This window comes from Rattus rattus, chromosome 13 (assembly GCF_011064425.1).
Source record: "Rattus rattus isolate New Zealand chromosome 13, Rrattus_CSIRO_v1, whole genome shotgun sequence".
Taxonomy (NCBI): Eukaryota; Metazoa; Chordata; class Mammalia; order Rodentia; family Muridae; genus Rattus; species Rattus rattus.
This window is the reverse complement of record NC_046166.1, coordinates 58903994-58917981: the sequence shown is the minus strand read 5'-3', so window position 1 is coordinate 58917981 and position 13988 is coordinate 58903994.

Genomic DNA, 13988 nt, shown 5'->3' with positions numbered 1-13988 from the left:
CTTAGACAATGTCCTATGTCCTTGAAAGTCAAAACCTCCATTTACAACTAAGGGAGCTAAGTTCTGCATTCCCCAAACACATAAAAGAGCAAGAGGGGGATCCTATTAACAGCTACACCTGAAGAACCAGCAAGACCTTGGCTCTCCAGCCACCTTGGTTATAATGCGAGACATGTTTTTCAGAGGTCCTGAATGCTGGTTTGATAGTTATAGGGTAACATCTTGAACAGAAGGATTCAGGTTGGGAAGTGAGGGGCCAGGTATTTCTCAGTGTGCTTTAAGTTGTTTTCTTTTCCTAGAGGTTTCCATTTGGGAAACCAGAAAGCCAGAATTGTTTACTCTGGTTTCCCAGTGACTTGAAAAACCATCTCTCTCATTTCTAAATGAATTGTGAAGCTGTTTTCTGATTCTGTGACTCTGTGTACTAAGGTTAGCAACTGGCACAGGTGCACTTGCTGGTGGTCAAGGCTTAGTCATTGCCCTACAGGATCACGCATTCACAGAAAAGATCTCATGTCTACAGAAAAGCAGTGGGGATGAAAAGAAACATACAAAGGCCCAGGTAAATGCAGAAGCCAGAAAAACAGACGGAGGCACAACTCGTGTTTGAAATTATGCTAATTAGATACATTTGCCAAACTTTAGACATCATTTATCTAGAAATTCTAGCTGCAAAGCAACCAGGAAACATTGTCAGTTACAAATTTGACTACGGGCAACCCATAAACCTCTAAGGGATCAGGACTGAAGTAGTTTAGAAGAGGACAATATTTAGAATTATATCCCAAAGAAAGTTTCCTTCATAGTTCATGGGCATTAAGAGATGTGCTGTAATACAAATCCCATAGCTGCTGCAGATGTGCGCTACCCTCTAACGTTCTCCTCAGACTTGCAGCGCCCCCTAATGGTCTCCTCAGACTTGCAGCGCCCCCTAATGTTCTCCTCAGACTTGCAGCGCCCCCTAATGTTCTCCTCAGACTTGCAGCGCCCCCTAATGTTTTCCTCAGACTTGTAGCGCCCTCTACTCTGGCAAAGTCTCTGGACAGCACCTGCGATGTTAGTTTTGATTGACACAAGGTGGAGTCACCTGGGGAGGAAGTCTCACCGAGTGAGTAATTGTCTAGATTAGGATGGGCTTGGCTGTGAGAGACTTTTCTAACTGTGCTGAGGTGGGATGACCCACCCTCAGCGTGGGAGGCTTCTGGAAATTAGCATAATCTGCAACGGGAGGTGAATCAGAGAGACTTCTGTTGCCCTGTTAAAAACACCCGACACAAGCAACCGAAGGAGGAGCAGTTTACTTCAGTTCATGGCCTGTTGGCTCCATCACTTTGGGTCTGAAGGTAAGGACAGCATCATAGCAGCAGAGATTTTGGAGGAAGACATTCATGGAATTAGGAACAAGAAATAGTCTCTGGAAACACACCTAGTGACCCACTTCTTCTAGATAAGCCCTGCCTCCTGAAGTTTCCAGAGCCTTCCAGAATAGGACCAGCCACTAAGGACTAAGCCTTCAGTACGACAGCCTTCATGAGGGACACATCATACACAAACTACAGTGAGTGGAGGTTATTAGTGAAGAGTTTGACACCTTTTGTCAGGAATTTAACTTGCACTTATGGATAGTTTTAATAATTTTATTTCATAAAGAATTTTAAGTGAAATTAGATATATACTTTCAATTTAAATTTTATCTGTATTTATATTTTCATTTTAATATCTAATTTATGTTTATACTATTTCCTTACTTAGGACAGCTATTGGGTCTTTTATTTAATTGTGTATTTTAAGTAGTCAAGTGCTTAAAATTAACTTATTTTTAGCATATTTTAGTATGTTCTGCTTAGATGTAATCTGCCTTCTTTAATTTTTGAGCATGACATTTAACTCATTTATTTTGCACTGAAATAGATATTAAGCATTTGGTGTTTTACTCAGACCAACTTCTGCATCATAATACAGGAACGGAGCATCTGAAGTTTTCATTACATTTATATTCTAAATATACCTTCAGTTTCTCAAGGAAAGGAGTGAGTGTAGGGGAGAAAGGAGAGAGGGGAGATTTAAGTGCATCGAGCAACCCCTCTCCTTGTTTTTCTCCGTGTTTTTACATCACCATTCCTTGCCTGATACTCAGTGAATGCTGCCTGCTTGTTCTTTGAAAATTTTATAATTGTGTTTATTATGCATGTGAAATGTTTACAAATGAAGCATCGACTATTGTAAGTTTAAATTATGTTTTTAGAGTGTGGAGTCTAATCATTTTAATCAGTTCCCTGTTATTATTTAAGCTGCTTTAATCGTTTTAAGCTGATAATAACTATTATTCTGCCATAATGTGAAACAGGTGAACTACAATCTTAATACAGCCGATGTTTGTTTATACAGATTACAGTTTCAATCCATTTTTTCTTTTCCTTTTCTTTTTTCTGTCTCCCCTCCTTTGCCTCCCTTTCCTCCTCCTCCTCCATTTTTTCCTTCTCCTCTGCCTCCTCCTCTTGTCCTCTTCACATTCTTTTCCTTCTCCATCTCCTCCTCCTCCTCTCTCTTCTCCCCCTCCCTCTCTCTCCTCCTCCTCCCTCTTCCTCCTCCATCTCCTTCTTCCTTCCTTCTTCCATGTAAGCCAGGATCTAATCCTGTAGCCCAGGCTGGTAGTATGGACCTCTAAGCAAACTTTTTAGATTCAAATATCAGGCATACAAGTGTGTTACCCCTATGCTGGTTTTCTTTCTTTTCTTTTTCTCTCTTTTTATGTGGATTTGATTTATTAATTTTGAAGGTATGCTTTGGTGTGGTGATACATACTCATGTTACCGTATCTTGATTTTTTTCATACATTCTTACGAAGATCGCATATTGGATTGGATCCCTCGCCTCCCCTGAAGCATGTGGGGGAGTTCTATGCCTAGTACATTATGAGGCAATATAGTTCTGTTATTTAAACCATCCTCACAATGATTTCAGCAAAAGACACCAATACTTTAAAAGAATGCTTCTTTTATTTGGGGGTATTATACTATAATTACATCATTTCCCCCTTCTCATTCCTCCATCCAATCCCTCACATACTATCATTCTTTGTTCTCTTTCAAATTTGTCACCTCTTTTAAATGGCTGTACAACATGGCACTCTCTCCAGTGGTAGCCATTAAATGTTGAAAGGCTTAATCTTAAGCAGTGCGTTCATGATTTCCATGGCCACGTCTTAGCCATAAGACCATGTTTCACAGCAACCTTCATCCTGTGGATCATGTATTTTTCCCACCCTGTTCTCTACAATATTACATAGTTCTTATGGGGAATGATATAAATATTTTATTTAAGTCTCACCCCTCAACATTCATTTATCCTCAGTCTCCAAGTCAAAAAGAAGCTTCTCTACTGAAGGCTCAAATCTGCTTGATGGCAGTTTGGTCAAATGTTCATTTAGCAAAACAAGTAGTAAATTCCCTTTGGGCATGCGACCTCTCTCCAGCCATTGTTTTTAGAAGCGAGTTTACAGTCATAGGCAAGCGTATTAAAAGTTGCATGAGAGAAGGACTGAGTTACACACCAAGGAAAGTCCATCAGAATAACATGTCTTAAAAACCAATATGCCACCAAATTGAAAAAATTTCAGAAAAAAAAAACAAATGAAGTTCTAGATGCATATGATCTACCAAAATTAAACCAAGATGAGAGAAGAAATTTAAACAGATCTGTAACAGACAATGAGATGACTCATAGCATCAAATTTGTTCTCACATGTGGAGTGGTCTGAAATCCACCTGGGAAGTTGTTGGTTGCCTCAGTAACAGTCATGCTACTATGACAACAGCAGGCACGTCTAACCTAGCATGTGCGTTCTACAGCTCACAAGCTCTATATCCAAGAAGGACTGTTAGCTGCAATTCTTCACAGAAATCCATTTTTACAATTTTTGCCTAGGCAGTAAAATCTTCCTGAGGTTGACAAACAGTGAAATTGTCTTTTGCATAAAATTTCCCATGGGAACTTTGGTTCCATAAAGATCTTGTCACAATTGCTTTTGAGTAACTGAGACAAGCCCCATTTAATTTTATTTTCTCATCATTTTATTACTTCTTTGAGAATTTTATAAAATATGCTTTGATCATATTTGCTTCCCCTCCCTGCATCTCCTCACAGATCCACCCCCGAATCACTCCATACCCAAAAATATGTTCTCCTTTTTAAAAGTTCATTTAATTTTAAACCAATCTTGTCTGATTTGTGCTGCCTGTATACTCTTGGATGTGTGGCCTTCTGTTGGAGTGAGATCCCTACTATGGGCTTCTGTTGGAGTGAGATCCCTACTATGGGCTTAAAGACAGTGACTCTCCTCCTACCGGCTATCAATTCTCAGTGCTGGACTTTGTGCCACATTTCCTGTTGGGAGTGAGGTGGACCCTATGGGAATCACTGCCAGCAGGGAAATGAAGGGCAAAGAGATGAGAATCAAAACCAAGGATAGACAGGAAGGAGGAGCAACTTAAGGGGGCAGGACACAGAGAGAGGGCCCAGTTTTACTGGGAGAGTTTTACAGAGAGAGGTTGAAGAGAGAACAAGCTAGACCCAGGAGAACATAGAATAAGCCAGAGAATGAGACCGGGGCCACAAGATTTGAACATATTGGTAGAGTTAGTTTGAGGCCAAGTGAAACAGTTAAGTCAGAAGTGAGAGAAACCAGTTTGAACCAGTCAGCTTGGAGAGCAGTTTGAGACTGAACAGGTGAGTTGAACCAGTCAATAGAGTTCAGAAAGAGGTACAAGGGGTGAGCTTATTCAGTACTTAAGTGCCAGAGGCTGAAAACATTATAGGCCTAGATTAGACTGTCCTGAGGGTAGAAGCTTCCAGTACTAGGCCAGCACTAGCAGGTAAGGGCAGTAAGCCTCAGAGACAATTACATCAGGAAAATAAATGTTCCTTTCACACTGTTGTATCTACAAAATACCATTTTCTTGTAGTTATCCACCACATCTGGTTCTTATACTATTCCCAGGTCTATTACACAATGATCTCTGAGCCTATGGGGGAGGGAATATGCTGTAGATGTCATGTTTAGTACTGAACACTTCATAGTCCTTTTTCTTTCTTTTTTCTTTCTTTCTTTCTTTCTTTCTTTCTTTCTTTCTTTCTTTCTTTCTTTCTTTCTTTCTTTCTTTCATTCATTCACTTTACAACCCAGTAGCAGCCCCTTCCCTGCTCTCCTCCTAACCCCACCTCAAGTCTCTCTTCCCATTACCAAGCTTTTTTTTGGGTAGCCCCCCATCCTGACATCAAGTCAGAGCAGAACTAAGCATATTGTCTCCCACGGAGGCCTGACCAGTCACTTCAGCTAGGGGAAGGAGAGCCAATGGCAGGTAACAGAATCAGATATATCTCCCACTCCAATTGCTAGGGAACACTATAAAGATCAAGCTGCACATCTGTTACAAGTATGTAGGGGGCCTAGTTTCAGCCACTGGAAGCTCCTTGGTTGGTGGTTCAGTCTCTGTGGGCCCCATGGATCCAAGTTAGTTGATTCTCTAGTTCTTCTGGTGGGGTCACTGATCCCTCTGGCTACATCGATTCTGTCTTGTTTAGTCTTACATACGACTCCCTGAACTCCTTGTGATATTTGGCTGTGGATCTCTGCATCTGTTTCCATCTGCTGCTGGATGAAGCCTCTCAGGAGACAGTTATGCTAAGCTCCTATCTGCAAGCACAGTAGACTATCAATGGTTTCAGGGCTTGACTCTCTCCCATGGGATGGGTCTCAAGTTGGGCCTGTTGTTGGTTGGCTTTTGCCCTAGTCTCTGCTCCATCATTATCCCTGTGCATCTTGTAGGCTGGGCAAATTTTGGATTGAAGGGTTTGTGGGTAGGTTTATGTTCATCACTCTACTGGAAGTACTGCCTGGCTACAGGAGATGGCCACTTCATAATCTTATTCTGTACAACTTTACCGGTTGTGGACCTCTGTGTTAACTGCTATTTATTTCAAATAGAAGCTTCTCAGATAAAGGTTAAAGGATTCAGTACATTAATCTATGGGTATAAGGGTAATTTATAGAGAGTAGGTTTAATACTATATAAATTTTGTAGAATATTTCTAATAGGTTCTTCCATAGGGCTGATGACCTGCCTAATTACATTATTTCTTGGCCAAATAATGTTGCCAGGAAGGGTTTTCTTCTGGAGAGGTACTTACATTCAATAAAACAAAAATGAAAACAAAATCATGGTTGGTAAAGAGCACGCATGGGCTGGATTTAGACCATCACATTTGTAGCAGCTGTTCAGCTTGGTCTTCATGGAGGACTCTTAACAATTGGAATGGGGGCCTGTCTCTGACTGTGTCCTGCTTTTGGATCCTCTTTCTCTAGCTGGGATACCTTGTTTGGCCTCAGTGGGAGAGGATATGCTTAGTCCTGCTCAGACCTGATGTGCCAGGGCAGGTTGGTTTCCATGGTGGGCTTCCCTTTCTCTGAGAAGAAGAGGATAGCGTAGTGGGGGAGGGGGAGGCATATGTGAGCATAGTACAGAGAAGAGATGAGAGAGGAGAAATTGCAGTGAGGAAGTAAAATGAATAAGTGAGTAAATAAATAAATAAGGTATATGTAAAAAGTTTTTAAAAGTGGTTGGTCACGTCTCTAGCATCCATGACACTATTGCATTACTGGTTGTGTCTTGCCAGGCCAGTAATTACTGTAGCTCACAGGTTCACAGGAAGATAATATTGATGATTATTTTTCTTCTCTAAGAGCATGCACAGCCCCGTCCAGCACTATAAAAACTAGACAGTAGGGATGAAACTTCCACTTCAGTACCAGCCCTGTTTCTCCATGTTGTATGACTCACGTATGTGGTATGTTTAGCAGTGGGGTTTTACCATAAAGTTCTGGAGTAGATTCTAGACACCAAACTTCATTAGCTGTATACTAGTAAAGGTTTTTTCACATTCTATAGGATGCTGCTTTGTTTGAGTGAAGGTTTCTTTTCCTGTACAGAAGCTATTAGTTTCATGAGGTCCCATTTATTAACTGTGCCTACTGACTACACAACCAGGATCCTGCTCAGAAAGTCTTTTTCTGTAAAAAGAAGCTCAAGCAGGTTTCCTAATTCCACCTCCACCAGAGCCTTTGTGTCAGGTCTTATGTCAGTGTCTTTGATTCATTCAGAGTCGAGTTTTGTGTTGGGTTAAAGATACAGATCCAGCTTCATTGTTCTGTTTGTAGCTATCCAATGTGATCAGTACCCTTGGTTGAAGAGGCTGTTCTCCTTATAATTTGTACTGTTTCCCTCTTTGTAAAAACTAAAAAAGAGGTAGCTGTGGCCTTATCTGTGGGCCCTCTCCTCTAGTCCATTGATCAATGTGTCTTTTTATGACACACTGTATATCTCTGAGTATAGCCTGAGCGCTTAGATAGTGACGCCTCCAGCAGACTTATTTCTAATTACTCTGCATTTTCTGGTTATCCTGGATTTTCTGCATTGCCACATTAAATTGAAGATGTTTTAAATTGTTCTGAATAATTACACTGGAATTTTGATGGGGCTTGTGTTGGATCTTAGATTACTTATGTTAGGATAGCCATTTTCACAATATTTATCCTTCGAGCCATGAGCATGTGAGGTCTTCAATTTTCTGGTATCTTCTTTTTCTTCAGTGTCTTAAAGTTTTTAGTATACATGTCTTTAATTTCCTTGGTTAAGTTTATTCCAAGATATTTTTTCTTGAGATTTTTGCATAGAATCATTTCCTTGATTTCTATCTTGGTGCGTTCAGCATTTGTAGGAAAGATATAGGAAGACTACTGATTTTTGTATGTTAATTTCTATTCTACTACTTCATTGATGTGTCTACCAACTTTTTGATATTTCTTGTAATATCTTCAGGCTCTTCAATGTATAGAATCCCACCCTCTGCAAATAAGAATATTTTTACTCCATAATTTCCTATTTACAAACTCTTATCTCCTTCATCTGTATCATTGTTCTATTTAGGACTTAAAATAATGTATTAGACTTAAGATGCCTCTGACTCCACTGGAAATGTTTAGAGTTTTTATCCTCTTAGCAATGTATTGGTTGCAGGCTTGTTATATATTTCCTGTCTTGTGTAAAGCTACATCCACTCTGTTCTAAAATATCTGGGACTTTTATCATGAAGGGACATTGGATTTTGCATCTAATAGATTGCTCACACGGTTTCTAGCTTTGATTCTATTCATGTGGTAAATTAAATTTACTGGTTTGTGTATGATGAACCATCTCTGCATCTTTGAAATAAAGCTGACTTTATCTTGGGCCATAATCTTTGTGTTTTTGAATTCAGTTTATATTTTATTGAGGCAGTAGCATCCTTGTTTATCAGAGGTATAGGCCTATATTTTTAAATTGCATCTTTGTCTAGCTTTGTTACCAGAGTAATATTGGCTTTATAAAAAAAGAGTTTGGAAATGTTCTTTCATTTTCTGTTTTACCAAATGATTTGAGGAGTACTGGTGTTAGTTCTTCTTTTAAACTCTAGTAAAATTCCATGCTAAATCCACCTGGCACAGAACTTTGTTTAGGTGAAACATTTTAAAACATTGTTTTATTTACTTCTTCATTTTATGTGTATATATTTATACTTGAGTGAGTTCGTATGCACTGTGTACACACAGCAGCCCCTAGGAGCTTTGGATCACCCTAGAACAGTAGTTGTATGATGTTCTGAGCCATCATGTGCATGCTGGTAATTGAATCCTACTCTTCTGCAAGATCAGCAAGTGCTATTAGCCTTTGGGCCATTTCTCTAGATCCAGTATGAGAGGTGTTTTTTAATTACTGAGTCTATCTCATTGGACATTATAGGTCTATTGAAATTTATTTTGTATTTTATTTTGTACACACACAAACATATATTCATGTATTTCTTTTAGATTTTCAAGTTTTGTGGAGTCTGGATATTTAAAATAATGTGTTTTTATTTTTAAATTAAAATATAATTATATAATTTCCCCTTTTCTTTCCTTTCTCCAAACCCTTCCTTGCACCTTTCTAATCCATCTTGATATACTGGTCTCATTTTCTTTGATTGATATTGTCATATGCATTATAAATGAGCAAACATGAGTTCAACCTGCATAGTGATATTTATATGTAAATAACTTCGGGGTTACTATTTGGAATTGGATAGCCAATTAGGAGGCTCATCCTTGGGAGCAACTAATTCTCCCTTTATCAACAGCTTTTAGTCCGTGTAGCTCTTTCTGTAGGAGTGGGACCCCAAAGTACCTCCCAGTCTATATTAGCTTATCTATTGGTGTAATCGTTTAAGATCGTGTTCAGGTAATATTGTTGAAGTACTATGGGATATTGTTGTTGCTCCCAGAAGTTGAAATTAAGTCACAGTTGCTGAAGATGGCATGAACTTTGGGCATGGAAGTTAAAAGAATTTGAGCTAGATCTTTCCAAAAGCCTCCTCACCAAGGACTAACTTTCAGAGCACCAGAAGGTATAATAAAGCTGTTAAGGAAGGGAAGCAACTAGAACTCCTATCCAATGTGTTTCCTATGAAACACAACAATGACCAGCATGACAAAATATCCTTAAAGATACAACAGTGGTATCTTAATGATAACCAACAGCAGACTATTTGACTTAAGGAACACTCAACGGGAGGAAAATCATGGCTCCTAGAAACCTAAACCTCTCTCTCTCTCTCTCTCTCTCTCTCTCTCTCTCTCTCTCTCTCTCTCTCTCTCTGATTGAATTCTTTGCTATGTAGTCTTGGGTGGCTGAAATATGTACCTCAGGTTGACTTTGCACTCTCAGCAATTCTCCTGTCTCAGTTTCCCAAGTGCTGGAATTACAGGCTCTGAAACCACATCGGACTTACTTTGATCTCTTTTAAAGCCTGTTTTAGCAGGCTTTAGCAGGTTTCTTTTGGACCACTGGGTTACTAATTCCTTTAGACATTTTGTGCTGATCTTTGTTATTTAAGTAAACAGGACAGATTTAATGTAGAAAATCACTTTAGGATGTCTTTTTATTTAAGACCGCATATGTATTTATTCTGTCTTTTTTTTCCCCCAACTTAAACTGGGTAGCTCGACTGATATTCTCCAAAACATAACTACTCTTGGGTATACGAGGTAATGTGAATGCATCCTAATATCCTTTGGTTCTAACTAGTGGGTCGAGGAACTGGCAAAGATTATGTATTTTCCTCATCTTTCTAAATCTAGTTGTCAGTATAAGAAGTTTAAGTTCATTTAGGTTTTCTTAAAAAGTTCAAACTCTATTTTCATTCCTCAGATTGACTTCCTTATTTAATTCACTCCTTTATTTTTTCTTTGCGTTTTTTGGCAATAGTTGTTGTTACACATTTGAATTCTTTGTCTGAGAAGTCTTCCTGGTCATTTTCAATAGGGCCCATAAATTTAAGGTTTGGATGTAGGGGAGGAGACATGTTAAGTTTTTTGAAATTTGTTATTTCTATGTTGGGATTTGAACATCTGGAGTTTGTTAGTTGAGTTTTTATTTCATTTTAAAGTCAGATCTCTGATTTCATCAAGGATCTCTATGGTGTTCGAAAGGAATACAAATTTGTATCTGAGCTGGGATATTGACTTTCTCTATTTGATGCTTGGGGTTTCAGCATTTATCCCAGGTTTTCTTCTGGTTAGCTACAGTCTGATGCTTTCAGTGGTTTAGACAATTTACTTAGAAGAAGTTTCCCTTGACAATGCAGACTGATTCTGGGTCTCCAGGCCAGGTAGTCCAACAGAATGATTTCAGTAATGGAGCTGGCAGGCTCTGGTGAGTTCTGAAGTGAGGGTATCTTGGCAACATGCAGTGCTGGAGAATTCATTTTGTAAAGCAAACTGAAGACCGTCAAATCCCAAAGAGGTTGAGAAGTCAGGAAAGCATGATAATCCCTGTTAAACAGCCATAGCCCTTTGGGAAACCAGAATGGAGTGTGGGTGGGTATGGTAACATGGGTAGCCTACTTGGCTCTCAATGCCATAGGTACCAGTTTGAGAGTATCTGGTGGGAAGCAGCCTGAAATCTGGTGAATCTTGAAAAGAGGGAAAGAAGCCAACAGGAGATGGTTCCTAGCAAGCAGCTTCAGAGCTGTGGGGTGACCCAAGTGGAGGAAAGCTGAGAAGAAGAATGCAGGTAGCCTACCTAGGTCTTTACACAACTTGAGGTATCTGGATAAGGAGATCTGATAAGGCCTTAGGGGGGGGGGCAGCAAGAGGCAGTAGTCTTGAAAAACAGCCACAGGTTTTTGTGGTTGCCGAAACTGAGGAGGGCTGAGAAAGTCAGGTTCTATTTTTTGATTTCTCCATTTTCATTTCTTCCTGAATGTGTTAGCATTTTAAGGATCCAATTTACATGCTAGTATAAATAACTTAGATATGTCAAACCTTTGCCTATTTATCAAAAATCATGATTTACCTTGTGTTCAAAAGAACTACAAAGCCCCTATATTACTTCTAGGGTCCTGGCTGTTGCTGCTGCTGCTGCTGTTGGTATATTATGGCAAATGTGTGGAAAACAGTGTTGTATGCACACATATGTGTTATGGCATACGTGTGGGCAACAAATGTTTGGAAGTACCATGGATTCTAGGGATCAAACTCAGGTCATCAGTCTTGTGTAGGAAGTGCTTTTACCTTCTGAGTCCTATTGCTGGCCCTAAATTTACTCTCTTTCAACACTTCCACAGCGTCAGACTGACCCTGCCTGCCCTACCCTCCATCTCCTGAGACATGAGAAACGATGCAGAACATTCCCTGGTTATCGGTGTGGGATTTTTGTTTGTTTGTTAGAACCAGGGTCTGTATAGCTCTGGCCATCCTGGAACTCACCATGTAAATCAGACTGGCCTTGGAGTCACAGCGGCCCATTTGTCTCCCCATCTCAAGTGTTAGTGTTAAAGATTTGCACCACCACATTCAAATGCTGGTATTAACACTATCACAAGTCAGTGATATTTTTAATGACCATGTCTACATGCAGAATCATACATGCACCTTTTCTTTGTGTTAAATGTCAGGCCTGAGAGTATCGTCTATCACTTCTATATTGTTCTCTCTCATTTGCCAATTCTTTCTGAGATTTAGGGTTATAGGAAGGATTCCTTAGCATACATCTAATTTGTACACTCTTCCACTAGTTATACAAAATAGGTGCCATGTTTTTTCTATTTTCTTCCTGACATATCAGAGGCTAACGCAGAGCATAGCATCCATGAGTCTTTTTCCCACTGTAAATTATCTCTTACCTGGTTCAGATCTTTCTGCAAAAAAAAAAAAAAAAAAAAAAAAACAAAAAAAACCTCCAAGCCTCAGTTGAATGCTGCCTTATACATAGAACAGTCATTCAACCTGATACCTAATGATTCTGTCTCATAACATGTGATACTTTTAGAGATTATAAGGTATTTTGTACTCCATCAGTCATTTTGGGGTTGTCCTCATACTCATGTGACCTCACTCATCAAGACGCATGCCTTTAAAACCACCTTGAGGAAATTGGCCAACCTAAGATTATTCTCAAAAAAATCCCCCACCCTCCCCAAACAGAAGCAAAACCAAAAACCTCCTGATCACTAAGAGGACTTAGTCTTGGTTTCGTACATTCTATTGTCCATGGAAAGGAGCACACAATTGCCATTAAAAAAACAAAGGAGCCTATCTCATACCACCACGTCAGAGCTGTTTGTTCAGACATTTACTTTCAGATGGATAAGTTTTCCCCTTACAATTCATCATTGACTCTGGTGGCCTCACTCTTAGGTACAAGTTGCATTACATGACACTTCGTGGTTCGTGTGGGTAAATGTCTACACAGGCCAGATAGGCTACCAATGACAGATTTTAACTAAAACAGCTGTTTCATTCAATTCTAGCTTAGCAAATGTATAAGATTTTTGATATTATTTATATAACATCATGGGTGAAGAGTAGCAACAGTCTGTGGTGAGTATCTGGTAGCTGCATTACTTCAAAACTTCACCCCAGTATGGGTGAGAGTTCATGGAATCTGAATTCCTAGAGTTTCCTGAGTAACTGAGAGGGAGCTCTACAAAAGAGTCTCCCCTCTCCTCACAGTTGCTTCTATGACATGGGAGAAAGTCATCTTCAAATCTTCTAAGTTTTATGTTTCCCGAGTCTAACGAGCTCTGTGAACTTCTTGAGTCTTAGAGGTTTAATGAGCTTCCACATTCTAAAGAGCCCTCTTCCTCCTTCCAGGAGGTAATGTCTCAATTTGGAGGAATTATCTACAGTGAAACTAGCACAGTAAAGGTTCAGAATGTGGATATTTATTTTCTTCATGTTTTTAAAGGTGTTTAAAAACACCATGCCTTCCAGTGTGTGTGAATAGCTGGTAAATATCAGTGTCCAATGTAAGGGACAGAACACTGTCATTCTTATGACATGACACAAGCTGATGATCCCCGGCAAAATCAAGAGGTCTTCAGGATGCCGGCTTGACTGTTCTATGTGTACTAGTCTTAAGGAGTGGGTGGGTGGGTGGGTGAGGGAATAGTCTCATAGAGGTAGTGGGAGGGGGGGAGGGACAGGAATTCCAGAGAGAAATTGGGAAAGGGAATACGATGTAAAATGTAAGTAAAGAAAATATCCAATAAAAAAATGAATGAAGAAAAAGAGAGACAATTGAAATTATGGAACTGCTACCAGAGTTCTGCTTTCATTTATATAATACTAACCTACAATGTTAGTGTTGTAAAGACTTATGGCATTTGAGTCCCTTAACTCCATTCCAAGTCCTTTTGTTGAGCCATTATACAATGTCCACTGGAACCGGAGTTGTGGATGTCTGTGTGCCACCACGTGGCCACTGGGAATTACACATTCTCTACAAGAACAACAATTACTCTTAACTGCTTAGCCATCTCTCCAGCACCAATAAAAGTAACTTTTAAAAAGAAATGACTCATAATGATTAAGAAAGAAATCCATCAAGAGGATTGTATAGTTCTAAATACAG